This window comes from Macaca fascicularis, chromosome 7 (genome assembly GCF_037993035.2).
Source record: "Macaca fascicularis isolate 582-1 chromosome 7, T2T-MFA8v1.1".
NCBI classification, from domain to species: domain Eukaryota; kingdom Metazoa; phylum Chordata; class Mammalia; order Primates; family Cercopithecidae; genus Macaca; species Macaca fascicularis.
In genome coordinates this window covers 54,581,891-54,604,436 of record NC_088381.1, presented here as the reverse complement: position 1 = coordinate 54,604,436, position 22,546 = coordinate 54,581,891, and the positions used below count along the sequence as shown (strand labels likewise).

Genomic DNA, 22,546 nt, shown 5'->3' with positions numbered 1-22,546 from the left:
ACATTGTTAGGTGGTTCGTGGTTCAGGAAAGCAAATACTAACTCTGACTGTAGTAGCTACCTGAAGCACCTGTTGAGGATTAGGAGGATTGTAGGGGACATTTGGTAAGGAGGGGTGTCATCTGTTAGCATCTGGCATGATTGCAAGCTAGGAAGGGAGTGAGTGGGTTTTGTGTTACTTATGCCACATGTTTGCTAAATTAATAAAGAAGAATTAGAATAGGTATTTCATCCCACTTACAAATTAATGAGTCATTCTTACCATATCCCTCTTCAGAAAATCATTCTCTCTGTTCACATACCTCCAGTGAGAAGCTCACTGCCTGCCTGAGATCCCACTCTGTCGTTTGACAGCTATGTTAGAAATTCTCCCCTGTAGTATAATTTTTCTTCCCATACATTTATTACTGTGTGTATCGAACATTTATGAAACCCTAATGTAAGGGGTTTCTGGCAAGGATTAATTATGAGATTTTGTGTCATTTATCCTTTTTGCCCATTTGAAAACTTTTAAGTTAAATATTCACAGGAAGTTGCCAATATAATACAGAGATCTCCTGTCTACTCTTCACCAGTTACCCCCAATCATAACATCTTGCAAAACAATATTATAATAGCAAAACCATAAAATTGACAATGGTATAATGCATAAACCTTATTCAGATTTCACTAGTTTATATACATTAGTGTGTGTGTGTATGTGTGTGTGTATGCATGCATGCATGCAATTTTGTTACCTGTGTAGATTTGTCTAACTATCAAAATAGTCAAGATACAGAACTGTTCCATACCTACAAAGATCTCCCTTATGCAACCCCTTTATAGTTACCGTCAGTCTTCCCTCCGCCTGCCAATTCCTGGTCCCTGGCAACCATTAATCTGCTCTCCATTTCTGAAATGTCATCATTTTGAGAATGCTATTTAAATGGAATCATACAGTATTTGTATATAGCCTTTTAGATTGGCTTTTTACACCCAACATGATTCCCTTGAGATCTATCCAAATTGTTACGTATATCAGTAGTTACGCTGGTTGGTGTTCTTTTTAATAATTACAGATATCTTTCCTTCTAAGACTTCAATAAACATTTGCCTAACTATATGAACATTTGAAATATTATAAAAGTGATTAAACTTGTAGAGCTGTTCAATTTGAATTCGGTCATTTTACAGTGCATAGGATATCTCAGCTTTGATAATTTGTTGCTGAGCTGTGAGGGTTAACGAGGAGTGGAAGACTGAGAGTCAGGAGACCCCATTCTTCTGTCTGTTTTTAACCAGCTCTGGGAACACATACTCATGATTCAATTCATTTGTGCTGCTGCTAATGTGGCCAAGGGTTGTCTCCCTGATAAGGTAGTTGTCAGGATGAAATGAGACATGAAAGTCAAAATATAAATTTACCTATAGCATGTCAAACAAAAATAAATGTACAAGGTACAAATGAAAAGGAAATATACCGAAGTATTCATTGTGATTGTGTCTGGTATAATGAGATTGATAACAATAGGTTGTTTAGTTTTTTAAAAAAGAATTTACCTTTATTTTCTAATTTTTCCATAATGAAGGCATATTTTATCTTTATTTTTCCGTTCATAAAAATAATGCATACTTACTAAACATTGAAACATGATGGATATGTACACTAGGAAATAACTTACTGAAATTCCCCACCCAGACTAACGATTTTGAACTCTTTGTTGTATTTGTTTTCTATGCACATAGTAAGCTTTTGTTATTATTGAAACAGAAAATGAGAATTTGCTGTGCATATTGTTTTGCATCTCATTTATTTATTTAAGACAGAGTCTTGCTCTGTTGCCCAGGCTGGAGTGCAGTGGTGCCATCTCAGTTCACTGCAACCTCCACCTCCCGAGTTCAAGCAATTCTCCTGCCTCAGCCTCCTAAGTAGCTGGGACTACAGGCGCATGCCACCGCTCCCAGCTAATTTTTGTATTTTTTAGTAGAGACGGGGTTTCACCATGTCGGCCAGGCAGGTCTCGAACTCCCGTCCTCAGGTTATCTGCCTGCCTCAGCCTCCCAAAGTGCTGGGATTACACGTGTGAGCCACTGCTCCCGGCCACATCTTATTTTTCACTAAGCTATCCTGAACATTTTCCCATAGGGATACATTTAGTTTCCAATAGCTATATTGTTACTTCACTGTGTACATGTAGTATTCATGCATTTAGTCAGCTATTATTCATTGAATACTTGCTGCGTTTAAGGCACCATGGTGGGGAAACTACGATGAATAATATATGAAGCTTACATTTTTGTGGGAAGACAGGCATTAATAACGATTAATTTCTCAATTGACCATTTGATTACAAATGTTATAAGCGCTAGGAAAGAGCAGTACAGGGAGCTATGTTAAGTGCCTATTAGAGAGACTTAACCTGCTTTGGGAACCAGAGAGAATTTTTCAGAGAAAATAACTTTGTGATAAAATTGAAGTATGTTTATGTAAGAATTAGGAAATGGGTGATGAAGGAATAGTACATAGATAAATAGAAGGCTGTATGTCAAAATGGCAATCATTTATTTGTGGGTGATGGCATTACAGAAGTTTTAAAAGTCTCTATTTTCTAATTTTTCTATGGTGAACATGTGTTTATCATTTGACTAAAATAGAAAAACTAAACCTGTTGGGTATGTGAATACACATGCACATAAAGAAAAACAAAACTGATAAAATATATCTCACAGTGTTAATACTGTGGTGGCATTACAGTTAGCTATTGGATTTTTTTAAACAGGGTTTTTAAGAGCAGTTTTAGATTTACAGAAAAATTGAGAAGATGGTACAAGAGTTTCCATATGCCCTCCCCCCAATACACACATATCCTATCATATAGCTTCCCCTTTTATTTACATTTTATGGTGTATTTGTTACAGTGAATAAACTGATATTGATACATTATTATTAGCTCAAGTTCATAGTTTATTCAAATTTCCTTAGTTTTTACCTATATCATTTTTCTGTTTCAGGATCTCATTCAGGATACCACACTTACATTTAGTTTTCAGGTCTTCTTCTTCTTCTCTTATCTGTGATAATTTCTCTGATATTCTTTATTTTTTATGTTCTTGACAATTTGGAGGAGTACTGGTGAGGGATATTGTAGAATGTCCCTCTTTTGGGATTTGTCCAGTGTTTTTCTCATGATTAGCCTCATGGGTTTTTTCCTGTACATATGTATATAGTAGTTGTTGTTGTTGATTTTTATTTTTTATTTTTTTCATATGTGTTTTTGAAAGGAAGACCACAGAACTAAAGTACCATTCTCATCAGATCATATCAAGGGTATATACTGTCAGCATGACTTATCACTGTTGATGTTAACCTTGATCACTGGCTGAGGTAGTGTTTGCCAGGTTTCTCCATTGTAAAGTTATTCTTTTCCCCTTTTCCGTATACTACTCTTTAAAAGGAAGTCTTGGCCAGGCACGGTGGCTCACACCTGTAATCCCAGCACTTTGGGAGGCCGAGGTGGGCAGATAATCTGAGGTCAGGAGTTCGAGACCAGCCTGACCAACATGGAGAAATCCCGTCTGTACTAAAAAAAAAAAAAAGAAAGAAAGAAAGAAAAAATACAACATTAGCCGGGCATGGTGGCGCATGCCTGTAATCCTAGCTACTCGGGAGGCTGAGGCAGGAGAATCGCTTGAACCCAGGAGGTAGAGGTTGCGGTGAGCCGAGCTCGCCCCATTGCACTCCAGCCTGGGCAACAAGAGTGAAACGCCATCTCAAAATATACAAAAAATAAATAAAATAAAAGGAAGTCTTTATGCACAGCCTATGTTAGGCTGTACTTCCTAGAGGAAGTGAATAAAGTATTTGATTATTCTGCCTAGGAGATTTGTTTATTCTTCCTCATTTATTTACTTACTCAATTATTTATATTGGTATGAACTTGAAGACTCATTTTATACTTTGGATTTTAATACAGTACTACTTTATTTTATTGCTCATATTGTTTCAGCTTTAACCATTGGAAGTTCTTTCAGTTGCCTCCTGTGCCCCTTTGACATACCCATATCAACAAGATTTTGTGTGTGTATTTAAGCATTTAAAAAATTTTCTGACACTACAAAGTGCCCCAGATTTATCTTGTGTATCTCCTGCGATAGCCCTAGAAATAGCCATTTTTGCCAAAGAGCCTTCCTTTTATTAGAGAATAGGGTAAGAAACCAAAATCTAGATATTATTTTGTTTTTGCTTAATATTCTTGTCCTACTTCTGGTTTTTCCATTTATTTTAAAAGACTTCTGATAAGCCAAATATAAATTCTGCCATGTTAAATGTATTTTGGCTCATTAAATATCCATTTCTAACTACCTTGTCTTTCCCTTCCTTCTCCCTTTAGACATCTTTCAGCTAGGGTTGGCCCTGTGACACAGTGCTGGCCAGGGACATGTAAGTACAAGTCCACTGGGAAGAGCTTTCTTTCCATAATCAAAAATCAAAACCTTATGGGAGATATTTTTAGGCCTTCAGCCTTCTTCCCACCAGGAATATGGAAATGATGCCTGGAGGTTCATCATGAGTATGAAAACAAATTCGAAGGAATGCACAGCAGATGGATAGAAGGACCCTTGTTTTGTGATGTCATTGATGACCTGCAGTCGAACCATTCCTGGTCTGCCCAGCCCCAGACTACTGATTGCCTAAAATAAAATCCTGTGTGTTTAAATTGTTGTTACCTGGTTTTTCTGTAATTGTAGCCCCACACATAGTCTTAGCCAATTCAGTTATTTATTTGGTTGGCAGAATTGTTATTCGTTTATTTATAAAATACTTGTTGAAGACCTACCATGCGTAAGTCTTTGGAACACAAAGAAAGAAGCTCTTATCAGTCAGTATTGGCTCCATACTCTCTAAACCCAGGTTTAATAATGATGTACAGAATAGGATAATTACATGAGTAACTATAATTAAAAATGGAATATAGTAATATGTGTCACTTAGTTGGTCATAGTTACCTGTCATCTGTTACTGTAATATATTTCTCTTATTGTGTTCTCTGTATCAGCAAAAGGTTTCACTATTTACCTAGTTTCAGAACAGAAACCCAGGAGTAGTACTAGTCCCTTTATTTTCTCTTAACTCCCCTTGCCCTGTTTTTCCTAGCTTGTAAAAATTTTTTGGTCCCATTTTCTTTATTTCCCTTACTCCTGCATTAATTATGACCATCATAAATTTCTCTCACACTGTTCATACAACTCTGCATACCCAGTAACACTATTCCTAGTATTCATCCCTCTCCACACTACTGACTAGACAGTCTTTCTAAAGGCACTTTAAAATCTTGTTTCTCTCTTCAGTAAAATTGTATATTGGCTCTGCATAGTCTCTAGCGTAAAGTTCAAATTTTTTCTCTTGTGAAAGCCCTTCAGGATCTGAACCTGCCTGGCTATCCACCTCCACCTTATGGCATTATCCCCATTACACAGTTCCCCCACCAGACACACACCTTATCTCATTCCAAACATTTAACAACTTCTGCCTTTAGTTTTCTTTTTTTTTCTTTTCTTTTTCTTTTTTTCTTTTTTTTTTTTTTGGGGGGAATTGGAATCTTGCTGTATTTCCCAGGCTAGAGTGCAGTGGTGCAATCTCAGCTTGCTGCAACCTCCGCCTCTTGGGTTCAAGCAATTCTCCTGCCTCAGCCTCCCGAGTAGCTAGGATTACAGGCACCTGCCAGCATGCCTAATTTTTGTATTTTTAGTAGAGACAGGGTTTCACCATGTTGTCCAGGCTAGACTTCGAACTCCTTACCTCAAGTGATCCGCCTGCCTCTGCCTCGCAAAGTGTTGGGATTACAGGTGTGAGCCACTACACCCGGCCTGCCTTTAGTTTTCTATGTCCTCATTTATTTCCAGACATTCCTTCAACCCTGAAATTCTTACTACTCCCAATGCCTTTTAGGCCTTAATTAAGACTTAGAGCTGGTCATTCAGAAAACTTCTGGATTCTCAACCTATCCCTGTCAAGAATTCCTGTACCCAGCCTCTGTTATTGCATAGTAACTATGGCAGTTTTCATACTGGAGATGCCTCTTGAATTCATCTACTTCCGTCTTCATTACCACCACTTTGTTCTAGGCTGCCATCATAATAACCTATTTAAATAATCTGTCTGCACCTACTTTGATAACTTGTAAAATCTATTCTTTAACCAGTATCCAGTGATTTTTCAAACTACAGATCTGATAATTATGGTCCTGTGTTTAAAAAATGTTCTCTGGTTTCCTAATGATCTTAGGCTGCAAACTAATACCTAAAATGTCCTGCATAGGTTTGTTCCTACCTACCTACTTCTCAAGCCTCATTGGATTTTTGTTTGTTTGTTTAGTTCTTTAAACATAACATGTTCCCTCTCATCTCAGAACCTTTGCACGTGGCATTCCCCTGTCCGAAACATTTATCAGTTAGATTTCATCCTTCAGATCTCAACATTTCTTCAGGCTATCCGCAAGCCAGGTCTAGGTCAGATTCCTTTGTTATATGTTTTACTTTCCATGTCTTTTGCATAAACTTATATAGTTGAGCAAGCTGACAAACACATAGTTGCATTTAATTTTCAACAATGGTTGTAACTCCCATCTAAAAGTAGCTTTTCTGCATATGCCATTCTAGAAACCTTCAGTTGTATACAACTGGTCATTTCACTCATCTCATTCGACTCCTGTCCCGTTTGGACTTCAGGGTCCAAACTACTTAAATGTGGCTCTTGTCAGCACCCTAGGTTCCTTTGCACAAAACCTTTTTTACGACCCAAGCCATTTGTTCTCCGGTTTTTAGTTGTGGTTTATTTTTTGTGCTTTGATATGAAACCTGCAGAGAAAGCTGTTGTTTACTTTGTTCAGAAAAGTTCTGAGTAATTTAAGTTCTGCTTAAACAGTGCTATGACCAAGCTAGGAACAAAAGAGACTTGTAAAAGGAGTGACTCAGGGACCCCAGACTTAAAGCTATTAGTTCGAACTTTTGTATGATTTCATGAACTCCTGAAAAACATCCAGATTTGGCCATAAGTTTAAACATATATCATAAAGTCGTAGGCTCAAGCGTTCAAAGAGGCTTTAGAGTTACTGAGTTTTAGTCCAGCCACCTCTATTCAATGTCAGTTGGTTTCTGAATGTTCTCTACCACCCATACATAAGAGATTGTCTGCTTTCCATGTAGCGAGCAGAAACCTGTCTCCTTACAAATTTAGTCCACTAGTGTGGGTTCTTAGCACTGTTTGTGAAATGACAACTTAGGCATGAGAAGACAGCTACCATGTTCTCCCTAAATAGTTTTTCTCCAGGAAGAATAGCCACAGTTCCTCATATGTTCTTTTATTGTCCTGTTTGAATATTTAAAGTTTTGATTGTTTGAATGTTTTGCATTACTCACCACTATGTCCTTTTCCATTAGTATAAATAATAAAGGTGATTGTATATAAAACAAGTTAATAGTTTTTTATGGCAAATAAAAAATATGCAATGGCAAATTAGTTGTGAGACTGTGAAATACTACTTGGTGTTTAGCTCACAGATCTAAAAAGCTATTTAGGCATTTTTGGTGGATTAAATAAAGGGTGGGGACAGAGGATAGTTGAAGGAAACTGGAATAGGTGATGATTTATGTAATGTGTGACCGCTTCCTTCACTTTCTTACACCATTACATTTGCATATTACTATCACTTTCAATCTGTCATCAGCTGTTTTATTTTATAAATGCAATGTATTCAACATTTTGCAACCACCACATGTAGATTGTTGATTTTCTGGAAGCTGTGAAGGTGTTTTTTTCTTTTTTTTCCCCTTGCTGGAAAATACACAATCTGTCATTAATTATAAAACTTGTGGCAGCCTTATATGTCCTTCCTTCTGTCTGTGCAGAATACAGATTTACTACTTGCTGCTTCAATTAGGAGAGTCAAAAGCAATGGTGGCAGCCGAACTTTTCTAGGAACTTCAAAGTCCTAAGCATAATTTGTCGGGGGTTTCTAAGGTTTCTCTTTTAACTTTTCCTTTATCTTACTCTGGGATAAAACCTCCATAAATGAGAAAAGACATACTCATCTTTGGTAATGACACAAACTTGTTTCTTTCTGATGTTTTGCCACTCAGGTGCTAAAGTATTAATATCAAAGAAAATTATAAAATGACTTTATACTAATTATTTTATTTGCAGCAAACACTAGAAAAGGAATATTCTCCTTTTACCTGATGTTTGCGGTTTTACTCCTACTCCTGAAATGCAGACATTTCAAATGGAATCTTTCCAATGTACAGCTTTTTCTGGATTTTATTTTTTTTGGCTTTGATTTTGTATTGTATACAGTAAAATTTTTGCATGATGTCATCTTGTTGACCCAGCTTTGAGCAGAAGTTTTAGTATCCACAGCATCTCAGTAGTTTAGCTTGTTTTTTCTTCTCCCTCATTGTAACATTTGTTGAAAGGTGCAGGACCAAGAAAGGTCCTTGTGCAACATAAGCAAGCATTTAATTAAGGGGTAATGCCTATGGTACCAGAGTATGTGAAGTGAAACAGAGATGCTTAATCAGCCACAAAAGCTATTTACTGCTTCGTAAACCTCAGTGCTCAGTGTCATAAATATTATTACTGTTCTAGGACTTCAGAAAAGCAATGAAATATCAAAACTGATTTTTCCCTACTGTTAAAGTATGGAAAGCTTTCCTCCTAATAGAACTTGTAATGAAGCTGACATTTTGGAGAAGCATACGTAACTGAAATTTATTAACTGGAATGTGATCAGAAGGGACTTAAATACAAATGAGGGGTATGTTGAAAGTAAAGCACGGAGGATAAGGTTTTATCTCTATTAACCCTGAAGTTATACGGAGGAATAAGTCACATAATATTGCCATATATATTTCAAACGCCTACATGGGCATGGACAAATAGATGCTTTCCATCCATTAGCTTAAATCTTTATAGCAACTCTGTAAACTAAGTTGGTTCCAGTTTTACAAATGAGAACATGGAAGCTCAGAGAGATGAAGTCACACAGATGTGTCTGATAATGCCTATGCTCTTTCTAGTACTTCAAACTGTTTATTAGATGAAAGCTTGTATTAAAATAGCCTTTAAAATATTTTTTCTGTTGAATATCTATTAGTATACCTGAAAAGCTCAATTGTGCCATGTTAATTCTTAAATTTTTAACCTTTTATTTGTTCTGTTTTCAACATTTAATAAGCAGCTAGTATATTCCTAACACTAAGTATTATGAAGACTGTAACTAAATAAAGGACAAAAGTATCCTCAGAGTTTCCATAGTTAAGTCTAAAGGAAGATTTAAACTTGAGTTGTTGAAGAAGTCTTATTGATTCCTTCCCACTCAGTCTTCCTCCTCAGAGTTTACCAGGTAAATACCCTAGCCTATACACTCAAAATTTGAAAACAGAATCAAAGAGAGCAAGGTTCTCTTTTCTAATACTTGGACTATTTGCCAGACCCTTTCCAAATTGTATCCCTTCTGTTGAGAGGGGGAAGTACATGCAAAAGCTCAAATGCATAATCCAATTTACTCAATATGATCCAGCTTACAAGCACAAATAAGGAACGAGTTTGTAGTCTTGTTGAAATGCCCTGATAGAGAGAAAATTGTATACAGTGGAAACCAAGAGGAGGTAGTTAGCATAAGACCTCCTGAAGAGGAGAGGTTTTATAAATAAACTGACTGTTGAGAGAAGGCAAAGGAAAGCTGGTTAGTAAGGAAGCTAAGGGAAGGCTTTTGTGATGATTCTAATATTTTATTAACCCAAATGTTTATATCTTTTGATTGATTACACTTCTCTTTCCTTTGTTATCTACTATCACTCTGTAGATCTTTTATTCTGGTAATGTTTTCAAAAGGACTCTATGTTCTTTGTGGAAATGTCAGCATTAGAAGTTTAAAAGCTTCAGTTGTTGACGATTACTTAAGGCAGTTTAACCAAACATTGTGTCCAGTCCCCTCATTTTACACATAAAGAAGCTAAGGTCCAAATAAGCTGTCATACGCTTAATGTCAGATACGGTAAGCATCAGACCTGGGACTTGGCTTGGCTATTAGTCATGGTTTCTGTCCTGAATCTCTAGTTGAAAAATGCATGAAGTTACTTATGGTTTAATAATAAAAATAATTTATGTTTCCATTTGCTATTTTTCTTCATTGGCTTTAAGAGAGAAGTGATTGAAGAAATATGAAGCAATAGAAATAACTGACATAGTCTTATGGGCAATAATTTATTTAGGTAAAACATATGGAACCTTTAATTCAGAAGGTTCAGCTTTCTAAAGAGCAGTCACTTAATTTTGAAAGATATTTATGTACATGCCATCTTTCTAATGTATAATATAGTGGAAAGATAGCAAATTTAATAAAAAGCCTTATTCTGTGAGGTAATGTTGGCAATAGCACTTGTAAGCTCAGATTTATTCATACATTCTTCTTTTAACTGGCCTTTTAACTGAAGTAAAATTGATGGGAAAAGCATGAAGTTATGGAGAGTTTGGAATTGGGATGCCTTTGGTTGACTGTGATTATCATAATGTATTTCAACCTTGAAACTGAGCCCTGGATGACAGAGGAAAGCAGCTGAGACATAAGAAAATGCCAGAGACAAAATAACCTTCAGCCAGTCTATAAAAGGAATGATTAGGCAGTTCAAAATGTAAATGCCAAATTTTATCACACAGCTATTTCCTGGGATTTTAAATGGTTATAACTATTCTTTCTCTGGAACTAGAAATACACTTTAATTCTGAATGGCATAGGAAAGTCTCCTGCATCTACTATCAGCCTTTTTCTAGTTGCCTTATCCAGGAAATAGTGTATGCAGGTGAACCAAATAATTTCTGAAAAACAATGCAAGTGTTATAAGAGTGAAAGGACAAAAGTGTTCTCAGAATTTCCATAGTTATGTCCAAAGGAGAGTTTAGAACTTGAATTGTTTAAGATGTCTTACTGAGTCCTTTAAAGTCTTAGTCCTTTAAACTCTTCCTGACTAGTTACTCTTCCTCCATCATCTTTCTTAATATACTTTTAAAAATTCAGGACCAAAAAGAGACATAACTAAGCAAAAATGCATGTTAACTGCCATTACAAGGAGAGCAAAATGGGTGGTGCCATATGTACTAATCTTTGCTAGTAAGAATAACCTACAGCATATATAAAATCATGGTGTTATATGTCTAAGTACCTTTCATGTTCTGAAATTCTTGCCAAGACCCTAATCTATTATTAAAAGTAATGGCAAAAACCACAATGGGTTCTATGCTAACCTAATAGTCAGCCCTGCATGTCTGTGGGTTTCATATCTGTGGATTCAACAAACCACAGATTAAAAAATTTGAAAATAAAAAATAGCAGTACAGTAATAAAAATAACACAAATAGAAATACAGTATCACAACTATTTACATAGCAAGTAATCCAGAGGTGATTTAAAGTATACGAGAAGATGTGCACAGGTTATATAAAATACTATGGCATTTTATATAAGGGACTTGATCATCTGCAGATTTTAGTGTTCACAGGGGTCCTGGAACCAATCCCCAACAGATAATGAGAGATAACCATAGCACGCCCTCCCTGTGCCCTACTCATTCTCTATTTTATTCCACCCTATCCACCAGTCAGATTAATTTCCAAAAAACTCCATAGTAATTATCTCTTCTTTTGCCCTGGTCAGGAACTTTTAGTGGCTCCTCATTACATATGTAATTCAGTCTGAGCTCTGGTTCTCTAAATACCTTTCTACCCCTCTTTATAGACCTTCCCCTCTGGCCAATTTTATTCCCTTAATATCCTTTAGCTGCTGTGTGGACTTTCAGTTGTTCCATGCCACTAATAAAATTTTATCAAGCGACTTAATTTCTCTGGTCTTTTGTTTCCTTGTTGTTATATGGAGGACAGTGGATTTAATGGCCATTATATTTGTTTAGTGATTTCTAATTTATTTATAATTTTTCCATATATTGCTATTTCCTTCCTTCCTTCCTTTCTTCCTTCCTTCCTTCCTCTCTTTTTTTTTTTTTTTTGAAACAGGGTCTTGCTCTGTTGTCCAGGCTAGAGTGCAGTGGTGCAATCTCAGCTCACTATAGCCTCGACCTCCTGGGCTCAAGAGATCCTCCCACCTCAGCCTCCCGAAGAGCTGGGACTACAGGCACACACAAAGATGCCTGACTAATTTTGTTTACCTTTTGTAGAGATGAGGTCTCACTCTGTTGCCCAGGCTGCACTTCATCTTTGTGCCCTTTACAGTAGTGTGTGCAGGAATGATCCACATTGTACAGATAGGAAGCCTCAAGTCCAAGTAGGCTAGGTGATTTGTATATGAAAGTTGTTCTAAAACTTTTTAGTCTCAGGAAGTACCATTTACAGTAGCACTCCCAAAGATGAAATATTTAGGTATAAATCTAAGAAAATGTATATAGGATCGGCTGGGCACAGTGGCTCACGCCTGTAATCCCAGCACTTTGGGAGGCCGAGGCGGGCGAATCATGAGGTCAGGAGATCGAGACCATACTGGCTAACACGGTGAAACACCATCTCTACTAAAAATACAAAAAAAATTAACTGGACACGGTGGCGGGCACCTGTAGTCCCAGCTACTAGGGGGGCTGAGGCGGGAGAATGGTGTGAACCCAGGAGGCGGAGCTTGCAATGAACCAAGATTGTGCTACCAATGCACTCCAGCCTGGGAGACAGAGCGAGACTCCGCCTCAGAAAAAAAAAAAAAGAGAAAGAAAATGTATATAGGATCTACGGTTAGAAACTATAAAGCACTGATAAAAAATATACATACAGATATCTATAGGTGGAAAACTACAATGCACTAATCAAACAAGATCTAAAGAAATGGAGAGAGATTCTGTGTTCATGGATTGAAATAATATTGTTGTGATGTCAGTTCTTTCCCATTTGATCTATAGACTTGACACAGTCCCAAATCAAAATCCCAGCAAGCTATTTCATAGATGTCAACAAACTGATTCTAAAGCTTATAAGGAAAGCCAAAGACCTAGTATAGTCAATGGAATACTGAAGAAAATTGGCAAAGTTGTTGTACTCACACTACCAGGTTTCAAGGCTTACTATAAGGCCATAGTAATCAAGATACTCTTGTGTTGGTGAAAGAATAGACACATAGATTAATAGAACAGGATGGAGAGTCTAAGATAAATTCACACGAATATAGTCAACTGATTTTTAACAAAAGATGATATTTTCAATAAATGGTGCTGGAACAATTGGATGTCCATACCCAAAACAGAACCAAGACACAGGCCTTATAATTTATGCAATAATTAACTCAAAATGGAGCATAGACCTAAATATACCACATGAAACTTATTGAGGAAAACATATATGATACTCAGTTTGGTGATAAATTTTAAAATACAACATCAGTATGATACATGAAAGAAAAATGTTAATAAGTTGTGACTTAGTTAAAATTTAAAACTTCTGTGAAATACTCTATTAAGAGAATGGAAAGACAAGCTATAAATGGGGAGAAAATATTTGTAAAACACATATATAACACTTGAATCCAGAATATACAAAGAACTCTTAAAACTCAACAATAAGAAAATCACCCAATTTAAAAATGGGCAGAAGATCTGAAGGGATACCCCATCAAGGAAAATAAGCAGGTGGCAAAATTAGCACTTAAAAAGATGGCCAACGTTGTATGTCATTAGAGAATTGCAAATTAAAATAATAATGTGGTACTACTACTCACCAATTGGCTGAAATTCAAAACACTGACCAAATTCTGGCGAGGATGTGGTGTAACAGGAACTCTCATTCATTGCTTGTGAGAATGTAAAATGTTACAGCCACTTTGGAAAGCAGGCAGTTTCTTACAAAACTAAACATGATCATACCATGCAAATCAGCAGTTATGCTCTTAGGTATTTACCCAACTAATCTGAAAACTTCTATTCACACAAGACCTGTACACAAACATTTATAGCAGCTTTATTTATAATTACCAAAACTGGAAGCATCCAATATGTCCTTCAGTAGGTGCATGGGTAAACTGTGGTACATTCATATAGCGAAATATTAATCAGTACTAAAAAGAAACGAGCTATGAAATCATGAAAAGACATGGATGAATCTTAAATGCACGTTGCCAAGTTAAAGAGATCAGCCTGAAAATGCACTGTGAGTCCAGTTATATGACATTCTAACAAAGGCAAAATTAGAGAGTTGGTGAAAAGATCAATGGTTGCCAGGGACTCGGGAGCAAGGAGATAAGGAGAAAGTTGAATAGGTGAAGAACTAGGACTTTTTTAGGGTGATAAGTATGATGTTACGGTGATGAATATAAGATATTAAGCATTTGTCAAAACCCGGAGAACTTTATAGCAGAAAGAGTGGATCTTAATGTGTACAAATTTTTGAAAACTCATTTAGGAGGTCAGAGATTCCAGGATGGAATGCAAAATGTGGCAAAGAGTCTAAATATAAATGTATCCAATAATCTCACTGAAGGGAGTGAAGAAACAAGTTGCTAATCTAAGTAACTTTGGAAATGAGTGGCATCTGTATGACTGTTTAGTCTTACTGTACTTACTTTAAGCTAAAGGAACTATCCATAAGCCTGGTACTCTATTGATGAAGTTCTGTCCCATGGGGAAGAAGGTATGGGTTAATAATGTTGAAACTACCATGCATGTATACTGGAATTGAACAATTAAGAAAATGGGTGGCAGTTGTTAGAAGCCAGGTTTTTCACTGTTGTAGTGTTGGTTACAGGTAAGCAATGAGAGGCTAAAATGATCCATGTGGTAATGGATTCAAGTTGGAGACACTGATATGAACTTATTTAGCTTAATTTGTAGATACAGATGGTTGCATATGGAAATGTTTATAGATATATGTATATGCACAGGTTAGGGTACATATTTACAATGTACACTAAATCAATGTGTAGTAGAAGCAATGAAACTCCAGTAGCAATTGTCATACCTAGTCCTCAAATCTTGAGGAGTAGGAGTCAGGAGTCAGGGTTATCTAGTGTTAGGAATCAGGATTCCTTGGAGAAGTGGCTGATTCTAACCCTGGGATAGGAAATATACAAGATCTATGGAGCCTCTGTAGTGACAGAAAATAAGAAAGGACTCAAAAAAAAAAAAAAAAAACCCCAAGACACAATGATAGAGTATGTCAGGGGGACACAGGAGCCAACTGAAAGTTCTCCAATGACCAAAGCTGGAACAGTTTGAGCAACAAAATAAAAGTATTGTTGGATCATAATCCAATGTATAAAGTAAATATCTATGAACCCTTACTGATATAAACAAATGGTTGATGTTGACCTTGGGAGGGAATAGATAAATCTCCCTTGCAAAAGAATTTCAAATGATTTACTTAGATATTCCACCCTCAAGGGAGTGGGGGCATAACTCTCCACTCCTTATGTTAGGCTGTTGATAGTGACTTTTCTTCAATGAGTGCAGTACAGAAAGGGTAACATTACAATAGAGAAACCTGATAAACTCTACCTCAAGACAGATGATCAGGGTCAGCATCAACAGAGATGTCATGCATCCTTGATTTGATATGATATGATATGATATGATGAAAATGACATTTTACTTGTGTGGTTTTTCTCCCAAAAACACATTGTCCTAGTCTAATGAGAGATCAAATCACAATTTTACAAAACATATGACTAGTAATCTTCAGAACTGTCAAGGTCATCATAATGGGTTGAATGATGATCCCCGCTCCCCTAAAAGATTATGTCCACATCCTAACCTCTAGAACTTGTGAATGTGATCTTATTTGTAAAAAGTGCCTCTGCAGATGTCTTTACATTAAGGATTTTGAGATGATGATCATCCTGGATTATCTGTGGGGCTCTAAATCCAATGAGGCATGTCCTTGTAAGACACAGAAGGTTATAGGCAGAGGAGAAAGCCATGTGAAGACAGGCAGAGATTAGAATGATATAGGCACAAGCATAGGGATCCGTACAGCCACTAGAAGTTAGAAGTGTCAAGGAGTGATTCTTCCCTAGAGACTTCTAAGAGAGTGCAGCCCTGTTCATTACTTGATTTTTTTATTTCTTGTCTCTAGAATCATATAAAAATAAATTTCTGATCACCTGTGGTCAGCAGTTCAAGACCAACCTGGCCAACATGGCAAAACCCCATCTCTACTAAAAAATACAAAAATAAGCTGGGCGTGGTGGCACGTGCCTGTAATCTCAGCTACTCGGGAGGCTGAGGCAGGAGAATCGCTTGAACCTGGAAGGCGGAGGTTGCAGTGAGCTAAACTTGCACCACTGCACTCCAGCCTGGGTGAGAGAGGGAGCTACCATCTCAAAAAAATAAATAAATAAAAATAAATTTGCTGTTTTTTTAAGCCATCAAATTTATGGTAATTTGTTATAGCAGCCACAGCAAACAAATACACTCATCAAAAACAAGGAAGGCCTAAGAAACTGTCACAACCAAGACTAGCCTAAGGAGAATAAATATAATGTGATGCCCTAGATAGGACCCTGAAACAGAAAAAGGACATTAAGGAAAAACTGAAGATACCTGAGTAAAATACAGACTTTAGTTAATAATGTATTTATATTGTTTCATTAATTGTGACAAAGGTATCATACTAGTGTAAAATGTTCATAATTGGAGAAACTGGGTGTAGGACACATGGGAACTCTGTGTATTATCTTCACAATTTGTCTATACATCTAAAACTGCTCTAAAATGAAAGGTGTATTGTTTTAAAAAAGAATGAAAAGGAATAGATATCTGTCCTGGGAATAACATGAAACCAGAATATTCCACCCCTCAAAAACAAGGGTTTTCTTTCTTTGGCAATTATCTGTTGGAGGAAGCCTGCCTACTAACAGTACTCCTCTCTTCCTCAAACATCCTGTGGTCAACCTTGCTGTTCAAGGCAGATGAGACCACTGGGAAAACAGACCTCTTCAGCTACAGCAGAAATCTGTGCAATTATTCATTCTAAACAAATTAGCCCTTTGGCTTTCATACTACTGGCCTTCCTTCCTGAATAATTCAGTCTAAAAGTTTTAAGACAGGGCCCAGGAAGGTGTATGTGCTAGGGTTTCTTGGACAATGACTCATTCTAGGGCTGGCACAGGGAAAGCATAGGACGAGATGTGCTGGACACATCTCCCTGTACCAGAAAGTAAAGTAGAGCTCGAAGAATGAGGGGATTATATCTAAAGGATGCAGAAGCCACCTTGAAGGGGCACTCACTGGCCAATTCTTGAACAGTTTGAGCATCAGACTAAATAGTCATGCTATCAAATCATAGCTCCTTGAATAAAATAGGAACTCATGAGACCATAGTGATCTAATAAATTAGTGGGGAGAAGAAAAGGAATAATGGAACTGGAAAGATCACCATTTGCAAACTATTGTAATCAGTGATCTTTCTTAATTCCATGATTCCTAGCTGATAGGATGCAGTCAGGAACATAGCAGCATTTCTTTGACACTTCTTTCAAAAATGCATAACTGAAATCTAATTTTGAAGAAAAGAAAATTCCAAATTGAGAGACTTTCTACAACATACCCAACATGTAACCTTCAAATTTATAAAGATTATGAAAGTCAAGGAAAAACGTTAGAACTATTCCAGATTTAAAGAGACAAACTTGATGATTAAATGCAACTCGTAATACTCTATTGGATGCTTTTGCTACAAAAGACATTAGTGGAATAATTGGTGAAACTTCACAGACTAGTAATGTATCATTGTTAATTTGTCGATTTTGATGGTCGTATTATGGTTATTTGGGAGAATAATTTCAGAGGAATTATGAACAAGTTATTAGGGATGATGGGACATAATGGCAGCAACTTTCAAATTGAGGAAAAAACTATTCTTGAACTTTCCTGTTTGAAATTATTTTTAAAATTAATTTTTAAAGCTTTCAATAAAAGCCATTGTGAGTTGAGTGTATAAGAGGAGAAATTCATTAAGAATACTTCTGATCAATGAAATATCTCCAGACCTGGAAGAAAATTCAAGCTATTAAAGGGAAATACTGATGATAAAAAATCAATTCTAGAAGAAAGAGATTGTGGAAAGAATTCTTGTAAGAAAAAATCTTGTAAATAACCTTGGAAACTTTATATTGGATGAGATTTGGTAGTTACTGCTTTTTGTTGACCCGTTGCATTGCCAAGTGTGGGAGTGGAAGTTTAGCATCCAGCTGGGTCTCACAGGGATTAGAGGGCAGAGAGCCAACTAGCACCACCTTGTACCCACACGAGGGTATATGGTGGTGCTAGTTGGCCTTCTCCCCACGTAGGCACCTCTGCCTAGGTGCTGCTTGATGGGGTGGAAATTTAGCTACTGCTAGGCACTGGTAACGCTAGGGAAACAGAGGAGGGACAGTTTTTTAGAGGTGTAGAAGGAACTTGATTTTGTACATTAACTTAGGAGAACCTGCCAGAGATGAGGAAAAGAAAATTATACAATAGAATTTATAGAATAAATCCAACTGTACCATTTTCCTACCCCTAAACTGTGATCCTTGACATCTCAAGGCATGTGGACTCTATGAATTAAGAGTTTTAGAAAGGATAATCTTTAAAGGACCATTTGACTTATTATATTTCGTCCAGCAATTTGAGTCTAGATAAGAAATGTGATAAGAGATAGTTGTGTCTCCTCAAAGTTGGAATTAAGGATACCAAACAAAAGAAGCTATAGGACATGTTTTCATTAATAATAAAGATCAAAGGGCAGATTATTTGCTGTGACTTGACCTAAAATACTGTGACATTGTTTGTTTTGTTTTGTTTTTTTTGAGGCGGAGTCTCACTCTGTTGCCCAGGCTGGAGTGCGGTGATGCCATCTTGGCTCACCGCAACATCCGCCTCCCAGGTTCAAGCGATTCTCCTGCCTCAGCCTCCTGAGTAGTTGGGATTACAGGTGCATGCCACCACGGCCAACTAATTTTTGTATTTTTAGTAGAAACAGGGTTTCACCAGATTTCACATGCGTACAGATTTTAAAGAGTTGTAGAAACATCTTATTGCACTAAGAGAAATTGCCTCACGAGAAATATTTTCATCTGTTTGACCAGCACTATTGATGAGGTGATTGAATTCCTCCAAGGAGGACAAGCTGTTACGTCAACTGAAGTGACACATGCTTTGGGGAAGAGGCAGTCACAGGTGTTAGTAACATACACTTGCCAACACAAATTTATAAGAAGATTCATTTTTAAAAATTTTCAGCTTGGAGTGAGTTTGAAATAAAAATATTTTACTTCTCTTACTATCAGAGGCAGTGAAAACATTTATTTTAAAGTAGCTGCTATGAAATACATGCTTTTTTTCTGTGAGTGGCAATAGTACTTCCTCAGAGTATATATCAAGTCAGCTGCTTCAGGGAGCATTTCACATTCTCTGTGTATCCTGAGACCTCATTTTAGCAAATACAAGTCATCTAAACTCTTCCCAATTCAATTTGATAGCCTAACTGGGAATGATGGTGGAGTATAGTCTGAACCTTTCAGATCTGCATATTTTACAGCTGATTACTTCTGATTAAGTCCAATTTTGGTCATTTTAGACTAAACGGGAATTTTGATCTCTGATGTCATAATGTGACAGTGATTGATCTCCTGGGGGCATTCTCTATGCTGTAGTACTTGGTGCTTTGGGCCAAAGTTCTGTGTGTGTGTTCTTCCCTCCTTTGTCTCGTGCTCTCCCTATATCCCTTTCTTCATTTTTAATATTTTCTTCATTTTTCAATTTTAAACGAAAAATATGGGCCTCTTTAAACATAAGACCTCCTAAGAACAATACTAGATCATAGTTAATAATCTGCGCTAGGATAAACTCATCGTCTACCATTTTATTTTATTTTATTTCAATTCTTAGAATTAGATACCTGCATTTTCCTTTTTTTTCAATTTGACATTTATTTATTTTATTTCATTTATTTTTTTGAGACAGAGTCTTGCTCTGTCGCCCAGGCTGGAGTGCAGTGGCATGATGTTGACTCACTTCAACCTCCACCTCCTGGGTTCAAGCAATTCTCCTGCCTCAGCCTCCCAAGTAGCTGGGATTACAGATGCCTGCCACCACACCTGGCTGATTTTTTATATTTTTAGTAGAGTCTGGGTTTTACCATGTTGGCCAGGCTGGTCTCAAACTCCTCACCTCAAGTGATCTGCCCGCCTCAGCCTCCCAAAGTACTGGGATTACAGGCGTGAACCACCGTGCCTGGCCCCATTTATTTATTTTTATTGAAACAGATGTACATAATTTCAGGGCACATGTTATAATTCAATATTCCAAATCTCCTTTACCATTTTAGGTAAGAGTAATTCATAAGCCAAAGAAGATAAAGCATCCTTACCTCTTTATTCCTTAGTGACTCATTTTCACTGTCTAGTTTGCTCTCTTGGTGCCTTTCTTTCCCCTCCTCTTTTTAGTTTTTATTGAAAGAAAATAAGGGGAATATTTTAAACAGCAGTGAATATTTAAATTAATATTTTCCTTTTCCATCTACAAAGTTAAATATTTGAAATAGCTCTTCATATTAAAATACCACTTACAGCTTTTAATTTTAGAAACGTCAGCACATTGACAAATCATTTATTGCTTATTCCAGGTACCCCAAATTTTCTTTGTAGAACAGATATTCACTGTTGAAGCTTTAGCTGATGAAGCTATATGTGCTGATAAAACAGGAAGAGAGACATTCTTCTCCCCTCGTTTATAAACAAAAATCTATGTAGTTGAACCTGGGTGGCTATAGCTATAAAACATAAGCTCATTCTTAAAGTTTGGACATATTTTACTTCTTGTTGAAATAGATGTTCCACAACTATAAGATGATAAGTCTGATCCACTGTTTGGAATTTTTCAGTTGATGGTGCCTTATGTAGTACTGTGTTGGAATTTACCGGCCTACAGTCTTGAGGTAGTGTTTTGCATTAAGATGAGTCCATTTTCAGTATTAAATAATTCCATGGTAATCTACATGGGAAAGAGTTTCTGCTTAAATGAATCAGAGTATGATGAGGCTTTATTAATAAGGTTGAGATAGTTGAATATTTGGGAAGTGAGAGTTAATTTAAGAAACTTGAGAAAAGACCATGTTCTTCAAAGCATCCGTAGTCTCCAAATCTAGTAAAAGTGAAGATCACTTCTCACTGTAATAGTCTATAAGGATTTTTTTTGTTTTAAAATGTCTTTTTGTCTCTTCCTTAGTATTGGCAACTGTTTTATGTTGTATATGCTATGCTCATTTTAATATAACACTCTTATAAATGAAGACATACACGGCTTAATTAAAAACTTAGAGTAACAGGCCATCATAGTTATCATTTATAGAACTAGTTCTGACTACCACTGTGGCCTGTGCGTATATATGAGCCATAAGGTCACCCTAAGTGGTACTTTTTATAAGCTTAGTCAAGGTTATTAAAGCCAAAGGAAAACTAATATTTAGTGCTTCTACTGTTTTATTTATTACTCGATTTAATTTAGAAGTACTTTAGGACCCTTGACCTACTTCAGTGCCGTTCATTCATTGGTAGTAAATATTAATCGATGAATTGAGATTTGATGTCAGCTGTTCTGTATTAACCCATTTATTTTGTTTTTCATATTCTGCTTTTTAAATTGTATATATTGTATCATTGCAATGAGAAACCAGATTTATGTTATAAAGCATTTTTTCCTTAATGAAGTATAAATATCAGTTACAGTTAGTTTAGTTTCCTATAGTCATTAAAGAAAAAAGACCAAGTTCAAAAACTCATCTAACCATACATATTATAATGTCCAGCATCTATACTAGGTTATTGATAGTGTTTAATTTTTAATTCATATTATTGGTATGCCAGATGCTCTATGCATACTACATAAGACTGCAAATTTCCTTTCAGGACCTAAAAGGGCTGTTGTGTTTATAATGCATGTGTTTGTTTCATTTTGCACATTTCAGTGTGCACTCATATTGTTGTATTTCCTTTATTCTCAGAACAAACCTGAGAAATAAATAAGCATTATCTTTTAGGTAAACCAAGGTTCAGGAAGATTGAATGTTTTGCCTAGACAAAAATTCAGACCTCTTGATAACTTGTTAATGTTCTATCTGATACTCTACAAAGAGCAGTAAAATGGTATATTATTTCATAATAGTAGATGTCAAACTGCTGTATAAATCTTTATTTGCATAGCACTTATAATTTTTTAAATGCCTTTTATATTTAAAAGAAAATTATAAAAGCAGAGTTCTTCTGTTATATATTTACTGTAGTTTCCTTTATTAGACTCACACATTCAGTAGATACAAAGTACCTCTGTGTTCTAGGTACTGGATTGGTTGCTAAAGTACAAAGCCAATCTCAGCTTTCAAAGAGATCAGGCCAGCAAGACACTGTTGTCTTACCCAACAGACATGGACAGTGTGATATAGGTCAAGTTTGCTGAGGGCACTGGAAAAATGCTTTTGTTTCTCCTGTTTTGGGAGTAAATATGTGACTGGCACTGTCCTTTTTCCTACCATGAATACGGAAGTAATG

At 36.4% G+C, this 22,546-nt stretch overlaps 1 protein-coding gene across 19 annotated transcripts in view; it reads left to right on the top strand.

Annotated features, from left to right (window-relative positions):
• Positions 1-22,546, top strand: part of PEAK1 (pseudopodium enriched atypical kinase 1) — a 306,616-nt gene that overhangs the window by 111,512 nt on the left and 172,558 nt on the right. For 8 of the 19 annotated variants that reach the window (XM_065548242.2, XM_015453142.4, XM_015453140.4 and 5 more), the window contains one exon: positions 4,370-4,419. The exons of the other annotated variants lie outside the window; for them this stretch is intronic. The gene's annotated coding sequence lies outside the window, so the exon portion shown is untranslated. The remainder of the gene's footprint in view (positions 1-4,369; positions 4,420-22,546) is intronic. 19 annotated transcript variants of the gene reach the window in all.